This window comes from Callorhinus ursinus, unplaced genomic scaffold, assembly GCF_003265705.2.
Source record: "Callorhinus ursinus isolate GAN/ISIS: 27379988/994484 unplaced genomic scaffold, GSC_fseal_2.0 scaffold7, whole genome shotgun sequence".
In the NCBI taxonomy this organism is placed as follows: domain Eukaryota; kingdom Metazoa; phylum Chordata; class Mammalia; order Carnivora; family Otariidae; genus Callorhinus; species Callorhinus ursinus.
This window is the reverse complement of record NW_027397069.1, coordinates 61,113,668-61,138,968: the sequence shown is the minus strand read 5'-3', so window position 1 is coordinate 61,138,968 and position 25,301 is coordinate 61,113,668. Positions and strand designations below refer to the sequence as shown.

At 40.3% G+C, this 25,301-nt stretch overlaps 1 long non-coding RNA gene across 2 annotated transcripts; it reads left to right on the top strand.

The window, feature by feature from the left end:
• Nucleotides 1-2,452: 2,452 nt before the first annotated feature.
• Nucleotides 2,453-25,301, top strand: LOC141373124 (uncharacterized). 2 transcript variants are annotated; one of them, XR_012378820.1, is made up of 5 exons: nt 2,453-2,501; nt 2,829-3,048; nt 3,661-3,742; nt 14,481-14,607; nt 24,316-25,301. It is a non-coding gene; the product is annotated as an uncharacterized lncRNA (long non-coding RNA). The 2 variants fall into 2 exon arrangements; XR_012378819.1 differs by having other exon boundaries at nt 3,661-3,745.

Below are 25,301 nucleotides of genomic sequence, written 5' to 3'. Positions count from 1 at the left end.
CCAAGTTGATATTTTTTATATTATGTTATACAGAGGCTAATGGCTGGTTTAGTAAAATACCTCATCTTCTATACAATTAAAATGCATAATAAGGGGGTGGGGTAGAGTTTAAAACCAAACACCAAAATTCTTCTTATAGCAACTGCATTGCTTTAAGGAAATCTTGGTAAGCCACTTAGAGTCAGGGTGAGTCCCCAAGGACACAGGCAAATAAGAGAAAATAAATGAACACTTACAGCATTTTGTAATAGTACATTAGAAATGAGCAGACTGGCAGCAGGTGGAGTGGGGGATGCGGGGCAGTGAAAACTGAGAAGGTAGGAAAAGCAACATGGTAGATTGACAAAGGACTCAAGAAAAAAGCTGCCTGATTCTGCATTTGAAGTTGTTTTTGCTATTGTGATGTAAGAAGCCTAAGTTTCCTGAATCCTTCAGTGTAGTTTTCAAAAAATTCTTTGTGTTCTGTTTTTGTTTTGTTTTGGTGAGAAATTTAGAAAAGAGGCTCCATACCCATCTTGTGTACATGGTCCAGAACAAGACAAATATATGAATAATGCTGAGAGAATCCATGAACTGAATTAGGGAAAGTAAAAGCCTAGACTGAGAGGTGTCCTTGAGACTGTAAAACCCTTGGGAATTTTTGGACATCTCGAAGACAGCATCAGATTTTCTCTAAGAGGTAAAGATGGAGCTCAAAGAAAATATAAATGCCCTTCAGTCAGAGATCACCAAGAATACACCTGAAGTTTGAACTTCTGTTTGAACTCTGCTTGTCTTTTTATAGAAGAAACCTGTAAGTGGAATGTGAAAGAACCCCTTGATAAAACACCAAAGTGGTTACATTTTCAACATTATTAAAATGGTGGTTATATTTAAGTATCCCATGTAGACTTATAAAGGTTTTTCAAGTTCCATGTAATTAGGGGTTATAAGAATAAAGACTCTTAAGAAGGTATCTTTAGGGCTGGTTGGCTGTGATACTAGTTAGACACTAGCCCCTTCCCCTCTTGAGTATGTCACTTATTAGGGAAGCAAAGAAGAAAAATGTGTGATGACTTGCTGGTAAAATCCACCGGACACTAGGAATTCATTATTGGATATCCTGATTGTGTTGGAGGGATTCCCACTGCAGAACAGCTAACACTTTTCTGGCAATATCCAGGCAATTTCAGTGGAAAGATCTAGGTCTAGAAATCCCTTCTTCAGCACTCTCAGTTCTTGGAGTTGGCCCATCCCAGCCTGACTGCCCAAATAAACTGATGTTATAGCAAATAACCAGGAACACAATACTCAACAAAACACAGATTTGAATGCATAAGTTCATATAGAGTTCATAAACAAAGATGTTGTTCATGAAATTAAAAAAGAAAGAAAAACAAAAGCCTGCTAATTTTGTAACACTATAAAAATATACCAACGGTTACATTTTTATAGTTAAAACTTTTCAAGCAATTCTTTCCAGAAATTCTTTCTTCATCATCATTCAATCATATTTATTTTCTGAACAGTTTGTTTCTTAGTCTTTTTGTCAGTTTGGATTTCTAATTGAAGCTGTTTCTTTAAAAATAAAGTCTCTTTTCCTACAGCAACACAAACTTTAAAAAACACTCGTCCACCTAATATAGCTGTAAAAATTTGGTGCCATATGAAGATGAGAAATCAAATAAATTTGAATTTATTTTTTCTATAGGATCAGTCTGTTTGGAACAACTGGTATTGTTATTACCAACAAAGAAGTTATTGGCTATTAAAAAGTCACATTCAGGACAGAAGTGGAAGTTGAAAATACTTGTTTCTTTTTAAAAGAATCAGTTCTGTCATCCAAAAACATTCTTTAATTTACATATAGACAAGTTCCTATGGTGTCAGATCACAGCATAGCTAAGCATCACTGAACTGTATTTAGTCGCAAGCCTTGCTTGTAACAGTGGGGTGCTCCCTATGCACTACCGAAGTGAAAGAAATTAAAATGCTAACAATACCCAGTTTTCAGCAGCCCACAGAAACTACATATGTATTAAGCCTACTCTCAGAGTCTATAGATTACTCCATCAGGATATATTAACTAAGGACTTTGGAATTTAACTCTTTCAGATGAAAACAGTTTCCATTAAATTTTCCAAAAAGTCAAATTTGGGGTCATAGTAGTATCAATTTTTTGAAGCCCAACTGTGTGGAAGGTCCTTGGCTGATCATTTTACCTCCCTCATTTTATTTCACTCCCCAATAAACCAATAAGGAGGCTATCGTCAGATGAAGAAATGGAAGCTCAGGAAGTTTAATATATTCCAAACAACACAGCAAACACCTAACAAAGCCAAGATTCCCAAAGATCGTTTTCAGAATTACTATTTTGTCAAAATTAATGTTTTGTTGAATAACTATTACTGTATGCTCAGTATGAATAGTTTCCATATATAATCTTTGAATTCCCCCTCTCTCCAAACCATACAGAATGAAGTTTTTTAACACTAAGTAACATGATCAAAATCTCATAACTGGTAAGTGGTAGAACTATAATTTAAAATGGAGTTTTTGGCTTTAAAACCTTAGTGTTTTTCTACTGGAACACAGTATCTTAAGGTTGGTTATCCAGTTCCCAAAAGGTAACATACTTTGGAAGAATCTGAAACATCCTAGGACAGAGAAAATTTTGCCAACACTACAAATTTGCTGGTTTCTTTGATATGGCTCTAAAAATAAATATATACTAGAATCATGGACTATCAAATGAATTTGTGTTTGAATCCTAGCAGTCTTACCTACTGCCTACATAAATTTGGGCAATTTTCTCTCAGTGCTTCAGTTCTCTCTTTTGTATAATTCAGGTAACAAGAGCTACTTCATAAGATGACACTGGGGATCAAATAAGATAATGTATGCAGTGCTCTGTACCTCACAAAAGGCAGCCGATTGGAGTGGTCAAGAGCACAGAACTTAAAACCAGCTGCCTGTGTTCATATTCTCAATCTGCCACTGATCGCCTCTATGATCTTGGGCAAATTTACTTTACCTATCTGCGCCACCGTTTCCTCACGGTAAAACAAGGTAATGATAATAACTACTTCATGAGTCAGTCTGTGTAAAATGCTTAGGATAAAAATTGTTTCCATTAAATCAAATGTGCCTGGCACATTGTAAGTACTACTTAAGAGGTTGTTAAATTTCAAAAATACACTTTGAACATAGCAGATGCTGAATAAATGGTAGCTATTTTACTTTGCAATCACTTGGGTGATTTTAAAATGATATATGCATATATATTTCTACTGGTATTTAAATTTTTTATCTTTGGAGAAAATTCCTCCATTGCCATTAAAATAACATGTAAAACTGAATCTGCAGCCCAGAATGGTTAGTCCTAGAGCTATCCTAATAGGTTCCCTGAAGTTTGGGAGCGGGGAGGGGAGGTGGAGCGAGAGGAGGATGTTAGGGTGTCTTTCAGATTTGGGGTTAAGCAACTGGACATGCCTCTAGATGCTATTTACTGAGATAGAGACACTGGAGGTGATTGTACATATGGGAAAAGCAGGGAGAAAGAGAACTAACAATTGTTTAGTATCTCCCAGGTACGAGCATTATGCTGGGGCACTTTGTGTCCATATTACCTCATTTTACTCTCAGAAACACCCTATGGGTATTACTCTCTCTGTTTCACAGATCTGTGAAAATCTCTGAAGATGTGTGTTACTCCAGAGAGGCAAGCGAGTTCAACTTGTCAAATAAAAGTTTTTTGCATAAGGTGGTAAGAATTTGTTTTAGTTCCTGCTCCCTCCCTTACCCTTTTTTCTTTTTTTTAAAAAGATTTTATTTATTTATTTGACAGAGACACAGTGAGATAGGGAACACAAGCAGGGGAAGTGGGAGAGGGAGAAGCAGGTTTCCCGCTGAGCAGGGAGCCCGATGTGGGGCTCGATCCCAGGACCCTGGGATCATGACCTGAGCCGAAGGCAGACCCTTAACAACTGAGCCACCCAGGCACCCCTCCCTCCCCGACCCTTAAGTTCTGAATGTTCATATTGGTGTGTTAACACAGCCACCATTTTCAACCCAAAGTGACACTTTCCTATTCCCTGTAGTCCTTTAATACCTCCATGGACAAAGAATCTTTTGAGATGCCAGGCAGGCTCTGAAAGTTCAGTTATAACTTGGAAATCTGTAATAGATAGATTACTCTGCCCAGAAATGTCATGGGAGTTGTTGTCTTTCTCCAATACTTACATTAGGCACAGACATACTATCATAGAGCTAAAATTCAGTATAACAATATTGCCCATTAACCTAGTAATGTTGTCTCTATCGATTTCACCACTGATATAAGGTAATTGGTTCCAACTGGAAGCAAATCAAAGTATATACGTTTCTCTTCCAATCTTCTGAATAATGCATGCCATCTGTATTACCTCAACCTTGGGGAACAAAATGCATTAAGCAGAACCTCAAATGGTTAAAAGAATTTGTCTTTTTAAGGGTGGTATTTCTGAACTCTCTAACAACAACAAAAAAGTTCTGAATCATAGAATCCATGAAGTTTTCAACCAAAACCACCACCAAAGCAAATTTCCCATGTTTTTCAAATTTACCATAATGCAAATATTGGAGGGAACAATATTAAAATGTGGATACAAGCACTTTCATGTGGTTCCACCTAATAGATTATCAAGAGCATAGTTCATAAATCTCAAGGAACATTAACTACCATAGTTATTTTTAAAATTCCTGCATTCTTTAAAAGCCCTCTCTTTATTCTAATGGAAAGCCAAAACTGAAAACTTACTAAACTTTACTATTTATGGTTATTACTTACTTTTCATATTACAACATTCCTGTAATCAAGCTATACTAATTACAGCAGATATATTTACAGTTGATATTTTTGCTCTTTGGTTTTAAGATCAACTCTTGTCATCATGAATATCAATGATAAAAATATTTTATGCTTGTGTGATGCTACACAGTTGTCAGCAGGCTTGGGCAGATACTATGTTGTGCAATCCCTATGACCCTTCATTTTAGGTGGGCATTTATTATCACTCCAACCTTCACACCAAACGTGGGCAAATATGACTCATGTATTATGGAAGAAGAAACAGAGGTTCAGTGAGGTGACCTGTCCTGGAGGGGCTTGGCTAACCTCAGATCTCCTGGGTCATAACCGAGTGCAATGTATTCATTGTATCTCTGTTAAACAACCTGTCCAGTAGTGAGTCCATCATGGAACAAAACAGGCATTCCAATATCACACTCAGAAGGAAGCACTGCTGTTGGATAGGGACATACCTCAGGATGTAGAATCCCTACTGCCTCTCTCCTCTCTGGCTCGTTCTGAGCTCCAGCCCCTCTCAGGCAGCCTCCACACTACAGGGAAGAGAAAGCTCCCAGCCTTGGCCAGGTGGAAGCCGTAGGGGCCACGAGTGTGGGCCCTTCCCTCTACCAAGCTCACCCATCACAGGGGTTGCTTGGCACCTGCGAAGGACCCCCCAGCCTGCTGCCTCTCAGCTGCTAACCCAAAACCAGTAGAAGAAAGCAGAGCATCACGTGCAATAGGAAGATTTTTTTTTTAATGAGATCTTTGTGGGACTTCTGGGTGGCTCAGTTGGTTAAATGGCTGCCTCTGGCTTAGGTCGTGATCCCACAGTCCTGGGATCGAGTCCCGAGTTGGGCTCCCTGCTCAGCGGGGAGTCTACTTCTCCCTCTGCCCCTCACTCCTGCTTGGGCACTCTCTCTCTGACAAATAAATAAATAATTTTTTTAAAAAAATGAGATTTTGTTCATAGAGAATTTAAAAATTAGTATCTTACTCCATGGATCTTTTTGATGATATGAGGTTATTTTCCCAACTTCTGGCAGTAACTGTCCTCTTTATTAAATTTCTGTTGGTGATAATGAATGTGGTGGAAACGCAGGATTGGCAAGACCAGGGCTTTGCGTTCTTTAATGTGCACACACATCCTCTGAATACTTTGAAAAATACAGATTCATCTTCAGTAGGTCTGGGGTGGGGCCTGAGATTCCCTATTTCTGGCAAGCCTCCATAGGATGCCAATGTTGCCGGCATCTGCAGACCAAATTTGGAGTAGCATGGAGCCAAATCACTTCAAACAGTCCTTCCATCCCCCAGGATCTATGAGAAGAGGAAAATCTAAAGATTATTAATGATTTTATTTTTCCTCAAAGCAACAACCAAAAAAATCTAGCTGATTTTATTTTTCCTTTATTAATTTTTCTGTGGAAGTATGTGAATGAAACAGAATCTGTTTTCCTAGTGTCTTGGGAATAAGTCAGGTGTTGGGTTGAGTAGGCATTTCTCCCTCTCTTCGATCCCTGGTGCCACAGAGAAATGCTGAGCTGCTCCCTGTTGGTTCACCCCCTTCTCAGAATTTTCCTGTCTAGTCTTCTCTGCCTCTGCCTGATTTTTTCCCCTCTAAAGATTTAGGGTTCTTATGGACCGGAGACAGATTATAGCAGGAATGTCACAGTTGTTTTAGCTTGTGCAGTTGGTTGCATTCTTTTGAAATTAGCCTGAAATTAGATCACTGCTCAAGAGAGCCATAAAAATAATATCAGCACACAATATCTTACTCTAAATTATTTGGCTGCTTTGGGTCAGCCCAATCCAAATGCTACAGCCTTGTTTTTATTTTTAACTTTTAACTTATTTTTAACTTTAACTCAGAAAAAGATGTAAGAATAGTGGTCTCACGTACCCGTCAGCCAGCTTTCCCCAAGGATAACATCTTACAAAACCATCATACAGTATTAAAAACAGGAAATCTATACCAGCACAATACAGTTAACTACAAGACTTACTCGGATTTCACCAGTTTTTACATGTGCCCTTTTTTGGAGGGCAGGGGAGTATACAGGACCATGAAATTATATAGATTCATGTAACCACCACCACAATCTGATTGTTAAAGTCTGGTGTCCGTCAGGATTCAGCCCTGAGCCTTATTCGGTTCTCATTCTTCACACTGGCCCCAAACCTTCTCATCCATAATTGTGACATTAACTATCTTTTGTATTTGGATAATTCCCAAATTGATAACTCTCATCTCTCTCTTGAGCTCTGTTCCTAACCATTTCACGGCCCATTTCTGGATACCCACTGAATATTTTATCTGCACTTCTCACTTCAGCATATTCAGAATTGCACCAGTATTCCTTCATTTTTAAACAAGTCTGTCTATGGGGGTGTGGCACCCCGTAGCCCCAGCCAGAATGCCCAGGGATCATCCTAGATGTATCCATCAGCCATATCTCACCTCCACAGAATAAAAACAGCTGACACTCCTCTGGCAGGTACCGTGCACCACACACTCAGTGTAAATTAGCTCATTTCATCCTGAGAGCAATCCTAAGCATTGTCTGAAATGGCTCCAAGTTCCCGGAAGCCTAAAACTTAAACAGTTTTAGAATCCCTTTTGAAGAAAAAGAACAGAAAAAATACAAATGTCAGGAAATCTTGCAGTATGTTACAACATGGATGAACCTTGAAGAAAGACATTGTGCTAAGTGAACGAAGCCAGTCACAAAAGGACAAATACTGCATGATTCCACATTTTTGAGATACTTGAAATAGTTAAACTCCTAGACTGAGAGGCTAGAGTGGTGGTTACCAGGGGCTGGCAGCAGAGGGAGATGGGGAGTTGCTAATCAATGGATAAAAAGTTTGAATTACACAAGATGAGTAAGTTCTAGAGATCTGCTTTGCAACATAGTGCAATAGTTAAGAACATTGCATTGCAAACTTACATTTTTTTGAGGATAGATCTCATGTTGTGTTCTTATCACAAGAAAATTAAGTAAAATAAAATAAAATAAAATAAAATAAAATTACAAATATCAAAATTAGTACTTACAAAAATAAATACTTGGATGGGCACAAGTGATGGGTCCTGAAAATTGACCTTCATTAGTCTCAGGACACATCCGCCCTCAAGGCAGGTACTATTCTTACTTCTGTCTTACTATGAGACAACTGAGGCACAGAAAGTTTGCATACTTAACTTGACCAGGGTCAAGTTCCAGAACAAACTATGCTTTCTACACTCTCTGCTTTCTAGATCTATCTCAAATGCCGTAACTGCCCTCAAGAGGAAACTTGTCCTCTCCCTCCACCAAAATGATTGCACTCTTCTCCCCACCATCAGCCCCACCGGGGCCACCACGACCACCCTTGCCTTGGGCACCTCCCTTGAAGTCTCTGGACTTCCTCATTATTTTGAAGCGAATCTTATATTTCTCTCCCCATTCCATCTTCCTGCCAAGGTAGGAATTCTGGTTCAGCAATTTCAAAGAAACAGTCAAATATCTGAGTACCTATTATGTATGAAGCACTGACACCATTTCTGATTCTCAGTTTCCAGCTGACATTTTGAGCACAGCTGAGTTCTTTTTTTTTTAAGATTTTGTTTATTTATTTATTTGAGAGAGCAACAATGAGAGACGGAGAGAGATCACATGAGAGGGGGGAGGGTCAGAGGGAGAAGCAGACTCCCCGCTGAGCAGGGAGCCCGATGCAGGACTGGATCCCGGGACTCCAGGATCATGACCTGAGCTGAAGGCAGTTGCTTAACCGACTGAGCCACCCAGGCGCCCCAAGCACAGCTGAGTTCTGAAAATATATTAATTGTAAAAGGCTGGAAGCCTATGTGCACTTTTTTTGTGGTTTTAAAATAGTGTAATTTGAGCTCCTCTTAGAGCAGGGCGTCTGAGAACAAATGCGGAGGTAGATGTCTGTGTTTTGTCAGCCTTGTTAGTTACACAAGCAAAGGAGAGACAGAATTTCTGCTTGCCTGGTGACACCTTCTCACTCACCAGTGTGATGGTATAGGCTCAACCTAAAGAATTTTTGGTTCAAACATAATAGACACATTCATTAAAATTACTTTTATTAAGCTTTAAAAAAATAATACATTCTCTGAATAAGTATGAATAAGCATTTACCTCAGCAAATTTACAGTCCGTAACTTATTTGTGTATTCCCTGTTCTTGCTGCAACATGCTTGAAGTCTAAATATTACAAACAAGAAAAGGATTCAAGGCATGTATATGACTATTCATAAACTCTAAAATGATCATGGCTACAAAATTTTAAAGCTCATTGTTTTTTTTTCAAGGAAATGATCAGTTTAAGATATTTTAAACATGTCAACAAAAAAATAGTGTTTCTTTGGTTGCTTCCTATCTCCCTTCCATTTTACCCACATAAGTCAGGAACTTCATTAGCTGCTGGGGATGCAGGAATTAACCACACAGGCATGTGCTCTCCCCCACTGGGCTCACATGAGCTTCCAAATAAACAAAAACCAATCCAGAAAGCTTTTGAGGAAGAAGGGTCATCCAAAACAAAACAGAGAGAATTTCAGCATTCAGGTCATGTTTATCAATCACTGAAATAGAATATGACTTCCCCACAATCTCCATGATTCCCAGCCAAGACATTTTTATTCCTCCTAACTTTAAAAAAATTGCCAATAAGGAAGTTATTTCTAATATGTCATTTCTATGCCTTTCCTAATAGAGTTGCAAGCTAAGGTGTTAGAACCTAAAACATCTTGTCAACTTAATCAGTTGGTTACTGTGTGTGTCAAATTCAATATTTAGAGAAGTCAAGCTATCTATATATTTAGATGTTTGTTTTATGTTTTCCAATAGATTTTTACTAAAGTGAAAATTTAAAATCCTAATGTATCAAACCATAAGTTTCTTGAGCATAAATATAATGTTTCAAAAAAATAAATTGCAGGGTTTTTTCTTCAAATACTTCCATTTTTCTCTAAACTAAATCAGCTATTGATTTGCCACCAAGGTCATCGTCCCATCCTTTTTTCTTCCAAGTGTCAACATCTTGTTCATGTCACTGTTTATTAAGACTTTAAATAGCAAAAGGCTCAGACAGAATTAAAAAAAATATTAATTCATTTAGTCACTTAAAATCTAGTGCAGAAACTGTAGTAAGAAAAAAACAGAATTATTAGGAGTATTGCAATGGAGAGTTTATCTGACATTCTAGTTTGATACTCCTCAGGATAACTGGTATCACAGTATTAGCAGACACCTGAGTTAAATGACAAATACCAATTTGTCTCCAAATCTCCGTATGATTTCACCATTGCTTTTTTTGGGTTAACTCTGGGTTTTCATTTGCATTTGGAACCATAACTTATCCCAGTTGTGAAGACTGCCTGGACTCTGGTTTGGAATGTTTCCCATCCCAGGCATTACCCTCTTAGAAAATACTCTTTTCCCAGACTTGGAAATACATAAGGATCTGGGTTGCCATGCTTGACTTCAGGGTGACCCTAACACGACTTTGTGTCCTCTTACTATCTTTACTCCTAAAAGTAAAGCAAAAATCAGAGGATTCAGTTCTCAGGAATTGTCCCTCTCGTCTGGCAAACGGGAAATTTTCCCTCTCCTTTCTATTACCGGTTTCCCATACTCCTCTCTCACACTCACTTAGTAATTCACCAGATATCCACGGAGCCCTTAGTGTGTGCAAGGCAGACAACCCAGCACTGCAGGAAGCACTGAGACATGGAGCCAGGGCTGACTCCATCCCCTTGCCTTCTGAGGATGTTGAAGGCCTGGTAGAGGATGGGACAGACAGCCAGCCCTTAAACAACAAAGTGGTCCCTTAAATGCTTTTTCAAAGGAGGGATATAGTGCATAAGTAAAATAATAGTGATTAATAATTATCATAAAGTTTATTCCTTTACTCACAAGTAATCCTCCCTGGGCAAGTCGCCTACAATTTCTTTCTAGAATTGAAGCATGCATTCGCAGAAGGAAGGTGGGGCCACTGCTGGTGCTGGGCCTGGCATGGGGGCAGGAAGAAGCAGGGAGTGAAAAGACTCTTTCATTCCTCTGGCAAAGGCAGCCTTGCAGCTGGGGCCACGGTCTGCTCCACTAAGCCTCGGCCTCCTGAGAGATAGATGTGTTCCTCTCGGGATCCAAGTCTTAGCCACCAGCCGCAGGTAGCAGCCCAGAGATGGGGAGGACAGTTAAACGGCCCATTTAATTTTACAAAATGTGTGTAAACGTTTTATTTTTCCCTCCCAATCAAGAATAGCCACTGAATTTAAACTTTTACCTGTAATCCCTCTGCCTTAGAATTAGGATGGTGAATTTCTGATTAACGTGGGCACGTCGTTGTGTCCTTACCCCATTGGCTTCCTCATCTGTAAAACCAGAAGGTGGTAACAGACGTTCCTAAGGTTCCTCCCAAATCAAAACAAATATGATGTTTAAGTAAAGAGAATTTCAGGTGACTCGCACTTGACTGTTAAGGAAAAGAATATAAAAACAAAAAAGTATTTGCCTATTTTCGCCTTTTTCTATCATTTTAGATTACTTATTGTAACTTAGCGACTCTACTTTGTGTTTACTATTCCTCCACTAACATCTCCGGCTTAAAACAAGCAAAAATGTAACGGTTTCTATTACAATCCAAAATTCTAAACATAGACGCGCGCACATGCGGGACGCAGCATGGAAATGAGAGCCCAGCTGAAGCGCAACTCCGTGGTTCCCAAACCAGCCAGCATTAGAATCGCCTTGCTAATATGGTAGGGAAAACGAGCCCAAGAGTTAATGGTTTTAAGAAGTTCTAAGTAAGACTGACGCTGTTGGTCCAGGACCACACTTTGAAAAAAACCACTGCTTTTTAGCAGAATTCCCTTGGAGACCTATCCCCAGCTTTTTTTTTTTATTTTTATTGTTATGTTAATCAGCATACATTATTACATCAATAGTTCTTGATGTAGTGTTCCATGATTCATTGTTTGTGCATAACACCCAGTGCTCCACGCAGAACGTGCCCTCTTTAATACCCATCACGAGGCTAACCCATCCCCCCACCCTCCTCCCCTCTAGAACCCTCAGTTTGTTTTTCAGAGTCCATCGTCTCTCATGGTTCGTCTCCCCCTCTGACTTACTCCCCTTCATTCTTCCCCTCCTGCTATCTTCTTCTTTTCCTTTTGTCTTAACATATGTTGCATTATTTGCATCACAGATCTGTGATTCAACAGTCTTGCACAATTCACAGCGCTCACCATAGCACATACCCTACCCAATGTCTATCACCCAGCCACCCCATCCCTCCCACCCCCCACCACTCCAGCAATATCCCCAGCTTTGATTCTCTTCAAATCCCTTCAAGTCAGAATGGGCCTCAGGCAATGGCTTCTCCCCTCTGCTGTTTGTCGACTGTCAGCAAGTCCTGATGATAATGGCGTTTTTCTTCATGTCAAAGCACTTCCCACCTATTCCTAACCGATTGCCCACCGATTTCTCTGTTCCCTTGACGGGATTTCAAGCCCCGGTAAAGCTTGCATTTTAATACCTAGCATGACCTTTTCCTTTTGTTTGGTTTTATTTTGGCAGCAGATTAAGAAGTATCTCTCGAGCATATCCCCTTTTAATCCCTCGGCCACTGTGGTCCAAAACTCTGCCAAAAGTTCCGTGCTGCCCAGAACACAAAATAAACGGAAGAATGCGAAGCCAGTCAAGTCAGGGTATTGAGGCCGAACGTTGGCAGTGTGTTCAGCTAACGTGCATAGAGGGGCAGTATGGAGTCTGTTGTACCAAGTTCTCATCTTTGCAGGATGTGAGCCTAAGATTGTGGAAGGAAGGATTCTTCCGTTTAAAATTTTTATTTTGTGGTATTTAGTAGATAGTCTTTAGTAACAGAGAAACAGCTTTATACCCCTAATCACAGGAAATGCTTTTCAATTAATCCTTCTTTATAATCAGTGTGTTCTCAGGTCCCTATCTCCAAAGAAGGGTCTCGAGAATAAATGATGCTGTAAGTCTATGGTATAGCAATAAAGAGGAAGAAGGGGTGTTTATTTGTATGAAATAAAAACCATAATTTCTTAAGGTACTTATATGACTTAATTTCTTAAAAGGCTGATACCTTATGCTAGAGGTATAGTTACATACCCTGTTCTCTTTTTATCTGCCAATAGGAGGAATCAAGCCTGATCTCTTGTTAGAGCCTGATATCCAGCATTTCAACAAAACAAAACAACCCTAGAGGCTTATTTAGCAGCCCTCTTTTTTTTTTAAAGTAAACTCTACCCTCAACGTGGGGCTCAAACTCATAACCCTGAGATCAAGGGTCACATGCCTTTTTTTTTTTTTTTTAAAGATGAGACCTGTATTTTTTTTAAAGATTTTATTTGACAGAGTGAGAGACAGTGAGAGAGGGAACACAAGCAGGGGGAGTGGGAGAGGGAGAAGCAGGCTTCCCTCAGAGCAGGGAGTCCGATGTGGGGCTCGATCCCAGGACCCTGGGACCATGACCTGAGCTGAAGGCAGTTGCTTACCAACTGAGCCACCCAGGTGCCCCAGGGTCACCTGCCTTATTAGCTGAGCCAGCCAGGCGCTCCACTAGTGGCCCTCTTTCAAGCTGATAAAGCAAGTTCCACTCTTCTGTTACCTGTCCCTCCTTCCCACTTCCCTTCCTGCTCAGACAGAGAGTCTTGGCACTTGGCAGGAAGAGGAATGAGTCAGGGGAAGGCCAGTGGGAACAGATGAAGCAGAGGGGCTGCTGCTGGTGGTGATTGCATGGGGGGGTAGATTTCGCCCCAGTACTAAAAAGATCCAAGTTGCTCTTGTAGACAAGCTTGCTGAAGCCAACCACTCATCCCAGCCTTTCCCAGTTCAGCCAACCAATGGCCCTCCCAGGTACTAAGGCATCTCTTTTCCATTCATGGCCATTATGACTAATTTTAAAAATTACATGTATGTTTTTAGTATGTGCTGTGTGTGTGTGTGTGTGTGTGTGTGTGTGTAAGGGTGAGAATAAGGCTTACTATGCTTCAGGCTTCACTATTCTAGCCATTGCCCTCCATCTCAAGAATTCCAAACTTCTTTTCATCTAATGCTTCTGAATTAGAACGTTCTGCTAAATTTAATCTATTCAATAGAACTTCAAGCTTCCCTTTAAAATGGCTTCAATATATGAAATAATTTTTTTGAAAGCTACTCACTCAATGACATCTTTGACTACTTCGTATTTCCAGAAACACCTATCATATTTTACTAAAGAGATCCCAATGTCACACAAAACTTATCAACACAATGCCTTGACTCCCGTGGCTGTGTCATGAATTATTACTGTGGGCAGAAGGTATTGTATTACTCCATGATTTTTATCAGTATACATTGGCGGTGACTTAAACAGTTCCTTTTTCTAGATGTCTTATATTTTTTTCGTCTTTAATTAGACTGAGGTACTGGAGTGGCCATTGGTTTTGTAAGTGAATATTCTCAGTTCTACTGCTATTCATGATGCAAAGATGGATACTTGCTAATTATTTACTCTGGCCAGGGGCATTATTTACTTATAGAGCTGGTAATGTTTTACGACTCTTGTGAACTGGTCTACATCCATGGTTTTCCTCTTGTTCTAAATTTTGCTTTCCATTTCATTGTAACCTTGAGCTAATACAGATATTGTTTGTTTTTAGCTTTTCACTAGGTATTCAGATCAGGAAGATAACAGATCTCCGGCTTGAACTCTGAAAGCAGAAGTCCTTGAGAAGCCTTTAAGGATTGGATCCTTTCAAGGCTGAAATTGCTGTTCTCATCAGCTTGGTAAATCTAGATTAGACTTTTTGTGATTTGTGATATAGTTGTATATACTTACTGTGGAGTTGCTGAGACAATAAAGGTTAATGATTGCTGCCCCCCCCAGGGGGGCCCAGGGAAGTGGCCTGGGGAGAGACCCCCCCATGATATGCCTGCCAGAGGGGCCCGGGGAAGTGGCCTGGGTAGAGAAAATCTGTCAAGTCCTTGCCTTGCCTTTGCTTCTCATGAAGACAACAGCATTCTCCAGAAGCACTCCTTCCCCCCAAGATTAAGTGAGTCCCACCACCAGTAAGCGCAGACATGCTCAGGTTTCTAGAGAGAGGCTACTTGGTGACTGACCTAATTCAACCAGCAGGAGACCCTGGCACAGCAGGCAACCAGGGGAAGAGCTTGGTACGCCCTTTTGAAAGGCAGTCACATCAGTATAAACCAGAACATACTTTCTGAATAGAAACATACTATTAGTCATGAAAATGACTTCACCCCTCATACTGTCATCTCAAGTCTATGAATAAGTATGTGATAATATTAATAAAGATGATGATGATGGCTAATTCCTATGCATCTAGGGATCCACATTGTTTGCAGAGCAAAGTCACGTTCCAGAGGCAGAATCAGTAGCCACAAATTTATTATAAAGTGTTTACATCCTTTGTTTTTATTCACTGAAGAACATTAAAGAGATATGATTCATAATCTGGGGCAACACCTTTTAAAAGCCCCTTCCTCCACTCTCCAATTTTCCTGTATGCTCTGGGCTCTCTCCTGCCTGTATCAATGCTCTAACACTGTCCCTCCAGGCTCCGTCTGTTTTACACTGAACTCTTCCTCTTCTTTCTTGCTCTTTTTTTTTTAAGATTTTTTATTTATTTGAGAGAGAGAGAGCCATTTGAGCTTCAGAGAGGATTATTAATATTCCCACGGGCATGTTGTCTAAAAGTGGAAAAGTCCAGTTCTGAATTCAAATCTTTATTCCTCCAGCATCTACACATCTGCCACATCTGTCACTATGCTGTTATCCTAAATAATTAATTCAAGGGAAACAAGTCATTTGTACACAACATTTAGATTAGATATGGGCCAAAGTGTCAAGGCACAAAAATATGATTAGGTAAATTATTATCCAGCAACTTAATATTAATAGACTTGTGTGGCTATTGAAGCATTATACAATAGATTGATAAAAAGTTTGGTATACATAAATGATCATAATCATTTAAAATTAAGCATACAGAATTAAAAATCATAAAAGTCATGAAGATTGCAAGATATGTCTATTAAGGTGAAGGGAAAGGGGTCATGTGTTTCTCTAAGATTAAACTTCAAATGACTTCTTCTGGTCCTTTGGAAGATTGTCATTCCTGATGTCCTGATTCTGTTGACTACAGACTTAACGAGCTCAGAGTCAAGCTGGGAAAGCTAATCTCCCATATCTGGTAGATCGAGACATTTCATATTTTTTCAGCTTCTTACCTATCCTGTTTCTACCCAAATAGTGAAATAACCTAGAACAAAGCCAGCCAAACCTCTGCTCTCTTCCCTGCAGGGGGCACTGTGGGCCTGTCTAAATGGAAGACCGGCAGCCACCCGCCCAGGCCAAGTGGTCAACCAGCAGTTTAGCTTAACTGCTCAGCCTACAAGGACTGTTCCTTTAATACCCGGCACTGAATGTTCTCTATTCTCCATTTCCCTGCTCCCCCAGACCACTTGGCTAGTCGTCCAAGGATCAAAGAGCTGCTGCATATGAAGTGTGACTCGGGGAGATTTTGTGCGTCAACTCTCGAAGCCTTGCTCCTAAGGGAATTGTAGACCCTACGCTGAGGGGAATTTGGCAGGGAAGATAGATTTGAAGCCAGGCTCTCTCGGCAGCTCAAAGTCGCCTTTCTGCTGGTGGGAAGGCTGCCTTTCTGAGGGCCTGGATCCTCACAGGGAAATAATCTATTTTTTTTCTTTTAAATAATCATTCTGGTGATTATCACTTTCATGGAAGAGCGGAGTTTGAAAAAGAGACTGACCAGAGCATATAAAATAGTCCTGCTGTGCTCACAGGTCAATTCAGGCATGCTCTCTAAAGAAGTACCTCTTTATTCTAGAGGTGCGTGTGGATTCTCTCTTACTAGACAAATGGCGTGAAAGGTCAGGATTCAACAATTCTACCATTCTCTTTGGCAGGTTTATTTTAAATTGAGTTGTTTTCTTTTATGGTTCAACATAGGAGGCCTCACTTTGCTCCAAATGCTCAGACTCTTGAGTTCCCAGAAGGTAAGGCATTCTGTGTCTGGGCAAGAGCTTGTGGTTGCTGACATGTGATTCATCCAGCCGTAGAGCTTAGGCTGCTTCCATATCTTGACTATTGTAAAAAAAAAAATGCTGCAAGGAACATAAGCGTGCATATATCTTTTTGAATTGGTGTTTTTGTTTTCTTCAGACTAATACTCAGAAGTGGAATTGCTGCATCACATGATAGTTCTATTTTTAATCTTTTGAGGAACCTCCATACTGTTTTCCACAGTGGCTGCACCAATTTCTATTCCCACCAACAGTGCACGAGATCCCTTTTCTCCACATCCTCGCCAACACTTATTTCTTGTCTTTTTGATGAGAGCCATTCTAACAGGTGTGAGGTCATCTCTCACTGTGGTTTTGATTAGCATTTTCCTGATGACTAGGGATGTTGAGCACCTTTTCACATACCTGTTGGCCATTTGTATGTCTTCTTAGTAAAAATATCTATTCAGATCTTCTGATTTTTTTAAAAGATTTTATTTATTTATTTGACAGAGAGAGCGAGCGAGTACAAGCAGGGTGAGCAGTAGAGGGAGAAGCAGGCTCTCTGCCGAGCAGGGAGTCCGATGAGGGGCTTGATCCCAGGACCCTGGGATCATGACCTGAGCCGAAGGCAGACACTTAATTGACTGAGCCAACCAGGCACCCCCCTTCTGCTGATTTTTAATCATATATATATATATATATTTTGCTATTGAGTTGCAGGAGTTCTTTATATATTTTGGATATTAACTCCTCATATATGATTTAAAGATATTTTCTCCCATTTGATAGGTTGCTTTTTCATCTTATTGATGGTTTCCTTTGCTGTACAGAAGCTTTTTAGTTTGATGTAGTCCCACGTTTATTTTTGCTTTTGTTGCCTTTGCTTTTGGTGTCAAATAATTGTGAATGCTCTGAATGCCCCTGAAGTATACACTTAAAAATAATTAAGATGGTAAACTTTATGGTTTGCCTGTTTTATCACAATAAAAGGAAAAAAACCCCACAAAACTAAGATCAACTTTGTGTCTTCCTATAGATCGGCTTGCCACTTAAAACCTAAAATGCCCTTCCTGATATTTGTTCCTAACCAATGCCCTTGCCTCTGTCTTGAACTCTACACAGCCACCTGGACTCTGCTTGTGCCAGAATCACACTTGAGCCCATTGCTGCCTGACCTCTTCAACTGGCTTTACCCAGCTCCCTGGAATGTCACCTTGCCTGAGATTTGCACATTCCATTTATGCCCTTAACTGTCCCTCCGCCTGTGACTGGGAGATTGTATATCATGCTTTACTCTCTCCCTCTAGCTTAGATTCTTTCCTGGAGGGGCTCAACTTTGCTGCTCTGCTTGTCTGAGGGCTGACAGAACAGATGTATGTGCCACATACTTCCTCTGCGTTATTACTGTCCCCAGATCCCAGTACACATGTGTTACATCTGTGAAGGCAGGCTGGAGGCACTGCTTGAAACAGCATTCTCTTCTTCTTCTTCTTTTTTTAAGATTTATTTACTCGAGAGTGAGAGCGAGAGCAAACGTGAGAGCAAGAGAGAGCACAGGCAGGGGCAGAGGGAGAGGGAAAAGCAGGCTCCCCGCTGAGCAGGGAGTCCGGCCCCCCGGGGCTCCATCCCAGGACCCCTGGATCATGACCTGAGTAGAAGGCAGACACTTAACCGACTGAGCCACCCAGGCGCCCCGCATTCTCTTCTTTTTCATAGATTCAGACTTTTGTGGAAAAATTGATACTTATGATTTGTGAGGAAGTTATGTATTGACCACATTCATCTATATCAAATGCTAATCAAAAATCTCAGCTCACTTATGATGAAGAACATTACATGATACATATTGTTTGGAGATAACTACATTCTCCTCCTGGTGACATCTCTCTGTTTCAGGGATAGCACTTCCTGGATCCAAGTGTCCTGCTCTCTCCCCTCTTAGACCACCGAGTCTGCAAAGTAGCCTCCCAAACAACTAGTTGTTATGAAACATATCAAACCATAATAGGATTCTTCATTACTTGAGAACAATAGATTGTTATATGCTCAGTTGGAGAAGGCGCTGCTTTCAGAGGAAAATCTTTTGATAATGAAAGTATGCTTGACTTGATACACCCTGCCATCTCAAATACTTGTTGAGAGCGGTGGTGGTTCCACTAGGAGTAAATAAGCTTAGTGCCATTTAGACATGTCATTCGTTACTAAAAAAATATTCAGGGAAGCAACTGCTTTTATATTTATTCATTCATGTACTCATGCATGGATTCCACAAATCCTGTTGAGTGTCTGCCGTGTGTCAAGCACTGTCCTAGGAACTATGATTATAGTGGCATGAGGGTGAGTCCAAGGTTCTCTTTCTTTACCTTCTATTCTTGGAGTTTACATATAAAATATTCTTGGTCCCAGGCCCTCCTAAAACTTGAATGTTCTGGAAGTTGAGGCCGGCCAACAAGCCCAGACACAATGGGAACTCTCCTCCTATTCTCAGCCCAAACGGTCCTCCTTCCCTTTCTTAGATGGTTTCCCTGACTCCTGACACAATTTCCCACATCCATCCAAAACAATGCCCATGGGTGAAGTCTTGTTGGGGGAAAAAAAAAATCACCTTCTTTAAACTATAATACCACTTGTCTGCCCTGAAATAAGATTGACTGCTCTTTTTTCTCTTTCTGAAACTCTTTTGGGAAACCCAAGTAATCACTAGAATTCTGAAATGTGAATATATATGATCTTTTAACTTTGGCTTATGTGAATCATCAAGCATTAGAGAAATTAGCTTTACAATCTTTCTTGCTGAGAAAAATTCAATTTTCTTTTAGTCTCACCAAATTGGCTGAAGGGATTTTTGCAAAAAGGCAAATCTATCATTATCACATTAGGATTTATCGGAGGCAAAAATGGGACCATTATTTAGAAACTACAATATAGACTATATTTTGGTATTTAAGCTTTCAGTGAAACTGTGTAAAACAAAACAATGTGTAAATAAGATTTTAGAGTAGCAGGATAATTTTAAGATCTACCGAGTCCTTCCCATTAGAGAACTTTTAAAAAAAATTTTTTTATGAAATTCTAGTCATCCTTAATATAAGAATGCTAATTACTCAAGGAGTAATTAAAAATTTGTCCAAGCCCAAAGAGACTGCCTATGTGGGCAACTGAAAAAGGTAGAAATTTCCCTTCACAGCTATAATTTGTAAAGAAAATTTCTAAACCATACAATTTACAAAGATGTCTTGCTTCCTCTTTGGAAAAGACTTGGACTTGATATAACACTTACCTGATGATGTGGAATTTTGAAAAATTTCAGAGAGATATAGACAGCACAAGCACTATGAGTGCTGAATAACGAGCGTATCAGTTCTACCTGGTACTGCAAACACCAGTGTTTCCTGGCTTCATTAGTAATCTTGTTGCTGCTGTAACACATTACCACAAATTTATTGTCTTAAAACACACATTTGTTCTCTCACAGTTCTGCAGCTCAAAAGCCCAAAATGAGCCTTACAGGGCTACAGTGACGGTCCCCCTTCTGGACCCTCCAGGAGACAGTTCATTCCTTGCCTCTTCCAGCTTCTGGAGGCTCCCACATTCCTTGGCTCATAACCATTTCCTCCCATCACTCCAATCTTTTCCTTCCCTCATGGAATCTTCTACTGCTCTCTCTCATAAGGACCCTAGTGATTCCTTTGGACCCACCCAGATGATCCAGGATCATCTCCCCATCTCAAGATATTTACCTTTACCTTTATCTCTATGAAGTCTCTATTACCATGTAAGGTAACATTCACAGGTATCAGGGATTAGGGTGTGGATATTTTTAGGGCACCTTTATTCAGCCTATCACACTGAGTAACCAGAGTCAATTATTTAACTTCTGTAAGCCTCTCAAATGGAGAAAAAATAAAGATATTTTGTAAACTCTAGAAGGATGATACGCATGTTAATATTTATGCCATCTTTAGCTCTGTGGATCTATGAAAATCTCACCCCGACCAGAAAAGTCTGCATCACTGATTTTTTCAGCCTTATTTGGCATAATTGACAAATTGACAAATCTGTAAAGTGTACAATATCATCTGAATATCTGACAAATGTATACTTCATGAGATGATTACCCCAGTTAGGTTAACACATCTATCAACTTATATCAAACTACTTTGTGTACCTGTGAGAATGCTTAGGGTCTATTTTCCTAGCAAAGTTCAAGCACGCAACACGGTACTATAAACTAATCACCATGCTGTACATTAGACCACTAGAACTTATTCATCTTCTAACTGAATGCTTGTACCTTTGACCAGCACCTCCCCATCTCCCCCACTCTTTCCCTGTTCTGTTTCTATGAGTTCAACCTTTCTTTAAGATTCCACATTTAAGTGAAGTCATGTAGCATTTGTCTTTGTCTGGCTAATTTCACTTAGCCTAATGTCCTCTAGATTCATTCATGTTGTTGCAAAGGTAAGTGTTACTTGTATATCAATTCCTTCTCAGCTGGAGACTCTCCTAAAACTCTTTCGAGTCTTAACCAAAGAGAGGGGTTGAGTCTATGCTTGATCTTAAAAGAGAACCTGGCATCTCATTGCCCATAATGCTGAGACAAGCTGCACAGAGGGTAGGGCTCACTAAACACTTGCAGCTGAATGGAACTGCACACCATCGTACTCATATCATCTGATTCTTTTTGACCAAGCGCTGTCCCACGGGCTAGTCAAGGTATGAGGGGTGAGTGAGAAATTACTGAGATTATAAGATGCAGTTGGGGTGGGAAAATATCCTTTGGCTTCTACTTAACCTACATGTTCAGATATCCCAGAACACATTTTTATTCTCACCATCACAATATGCCGACAGTTCTAAAATCAACAGCAGTTGGTCCAGTTTGGAAATATGAGGGTGGATATAACAGAATGGAACAAAGGGACATGGAGGTAAGGCAGTGAGTGCTGAGAATGGTATGTGGGTTGGAGAAGGAATTAAAGGACAGTGAGATGCAGATTAACCATGCAGCTGGTATCTGCCAATTAATACTATAGCTGTGAAATAAGAAAAATAAAAAGAAAAAGATGTGATAGCAAGTTAGTGATTATTTCAGGATGAAAGACCTACCAGTACAATAATTATTTGTTTAAGCGTTGGTTTTTACAGAATATCACGCTCATTAACAACTTGTGACAAAATTTAGGTACAGTCTGAAGCTGATAATTAATTGGTACCATATATATCTTGCAATGTAACTAAAAAGAAAAATAAATTTAGTTACAAAAATGTAATTACACACAAAGGTTACAACTTCTCTTGGGAGGTTGATTGATGGTGTTTGAAATGCTTCCAATTATTTTTAAAATCTTTTTGTTATAATATGAACAAACCTGAGGGTGTTTAAAAGTAAGCATTAGGGGCACCTGGGTGGCTCAGTTGGTTGAGTGACCGACTCCTGATTTTGGCTTAGGTCATGATCTTCGGGTCCTGGGATTGAGCCCCACCCATGTGGGGGCTCCGCTCTCACTTTGAGATGCTTTCCCTCTGCCCTTCCCCCTACTCACGCTCTCCCTCTCTAAAATAAATAAATCTCTTATTTATTTTTTTGAAGATTTCATTTATTTATTTACAGAGAGAGAGAGACCGCGAGAGAGGGAACACAAGCAGGGGGAGTGGGAGGGGGAGAAGCAGGCTTCCCGCTGAGCAGGGAGCCTGATGCAGGGCTCGAACCCAGGACCCTGGGATCCTGACCTGATTTGAAGGCAGATGCCCAACGACTGAGCCACCCAGGCATCCCTAAAATAAAATCTTTTAAAAAAGTAAGCATAAAATCTTTGAAAGTATAAGTCAATGGAAATTTTAAAACTGCTTCATAAACATTAACATCTGGAATGCTAGGAGGAGGGCAAGATGGTAGAAGAATAGGAGCCTCGTTTCATCCTGGTCCCTTGAATTTAGCTAGATAATTATGATCATTCTGAACACCAGTGAATTCAACCTGAGATGTAAGAAAAGAATTGCTGGAATCCTACAAATAGAAAACCGACCACTTTTTGCAAGGTAGGAGGTGCAGAGAAGTGAATCTGAGGGGATATATCTGAAGATAAATGGTGGGGGGAGGAAGCCTCTGTAAACTGGCCATCGGAACGTGATATAGCCCTGGAGCACAAAATCGAACTTTTAGAAGTCTGCTCCAGTGGGAGACATCCCTGCCTGAAAGGTGCTCGGGTGGCACAGCAGGGCAGAATCCTAGGTTGGACAGTGTGGTCTCAGATCCCTGGGGTCACAGAAAGAATAGGGGTGCCTGAGCCAGCAGAGTTCCCAAGCACTGGAGCGGGAAACCAGCTACAAATAGCCAGCCCAGCAGTGGGCTCTCAGCTCTGATTGCCATAAACCGCAAACTGCGGCATGATAGGGCGACCACTCTGTACAGGGACCCTGCAAAGGGCAGAAACTGCGTTAACCCTCCTTCCTTCCCCTGCGAGGGGCGGCATGGGTGTGTACAGGATCAGGTGACCCCTCTCCAGGCAGGGGCCCTGCAAGCGGCAGCCCCAAGGTGACCCCCTCCCTTCCCTGGGAGGATTGGCGCTGGCACACACCGCAGGAGTCTGAAGAGTTTGACTCACACAAAAGTGAAGACTGCTTCTCCCTGAGGGTTTACTGAAGAGAGGGGGCCGGGATCTCTCAACTCTGGGGCTGAAGATCAGGGCTGGGCCATTTTTATTTTCATCCTCTAAAGCTGCGCAGAAAGACTTCAGGAAACAAAAGCCACATAGAACAACCCCAAGTAGCTTATACTGAGCCCGGCCCCCTGAGCAAGGGGTGATGCAATCCCACACAGCTAAAGATACCTAGAATCAGTGCAACAGGCCTCTCCCCCAGAAGACCAGCTGGAACACCAGGCCAATACCAAGTTTACGGAGCACAAAGAACTGCCAAACTCCAGTGCTACGGGAAAATAATATATAGAATTCAAGATTTTTGTCATGATTCTTTTATCTTTCAGTTTTAAGTTTTCCTTTTCTTTTTTTCCTTTTCAACTAGTTTCTTATTTTATCAACTATTTGTTTTTAAGGTTTTTTTTAACTTTAATTTTTACATTCACATTTTATAGATATAGTCTCATTTTTGGCTTCCTTTCACTGTATTCAATTTTATTTTTGTATATATATATATATATATATATATATATATATATATATATATATAAGTTTTTCTATCTTTACAATGTGGGATCAAGTGTCTTCTAACAAACAGACCAAAATACACCCAGGACCAAGTGTATCACCCTGTTCTGTCAACCTGTTTGATTATATTCTTTTCCCCCACTTTTTTGGTTTCTGATCTCTTCTAATTTGTCTAGTGTATATTTTGCTGGGGTTGTGGTTGCTACCTTTTTTTAAATTTTTAACTTTTCATTTCTTTTTTGTTCTCTCGTTTATCTGTTCTTCTCTGGACTAGCTAGAAGGATGACTAGATGGAGGAATTCACCACAAAAGGAAGAACCAGAAGTAATACCCTCTGCCATAGATTTATATGGATATATGGATATAAGTAAAATGTTGGACATGGAATTCAGAATAATGATTATAAAGATACTACTAGCTGGGCTTGAAAAAAGCATAAAAGACACTATAGAATCCCTTAGTGAAGAAATAAAAGAACTAAAATCTAGTCAGGCCGAAATTAAAAATGCTTTAACTGAGATGCAGTCTAAACTGGACGCTCTAGTGGCTAGGGTAAATGAGGCAGAACAGAAAGTCAGTGACATAGAATACAGAATGTTGGAATGTAAGGAAGCTGAGGAAAAGAGAGAAAAACAACTAAGGGATCATGAGAGGAGGCTTTGAGAAATCAGCAATACCATAAAGCAAAACAATATTAAATTGATTGGGGTCCCAGAGGAAGAGGAAAGAGAGAGAGGGACAGACAGTATATTTGAACAAATCATAGCTGAGAACTTCCCTAATCTGTGGAAGGAAACAGGCATTCAAGTCCAGGAGGAATAGAGAACCCCCCTCAAAATCAACAAAAATAGATCAACACCCCAACATAATAGTGAAGCTTGCAAATTTTGGAGATAAAGAGAAAATCCTGAACACAGCTTGAGACAAGAAGGCCTTAACTACAAGGGTAAAAACATTAGACTGGCAGCAGACCTATCCACAGAGACCTGGCAGGCCAGAAAGGACTGGCATGATATATATATTCAGGGTACTAAATGAGAAAAACATGCAGCCAAGAATCCTTTACCCTGCAAGGCTGTCATTCTAAATGGAAGGAGAGATAGAGTTTTCAGGACAAACAGAAACTTAAGGAATTTGTGATCACTAAACCAGGCCTGCAAGAAATATTAAAGGGGATCCTGTAAGCAAAGAGAGAGCCCCACAGTAACATAGACCAGAAACAAACAGGGACAATATACAGAAACAGCGACTTTGCAGGTA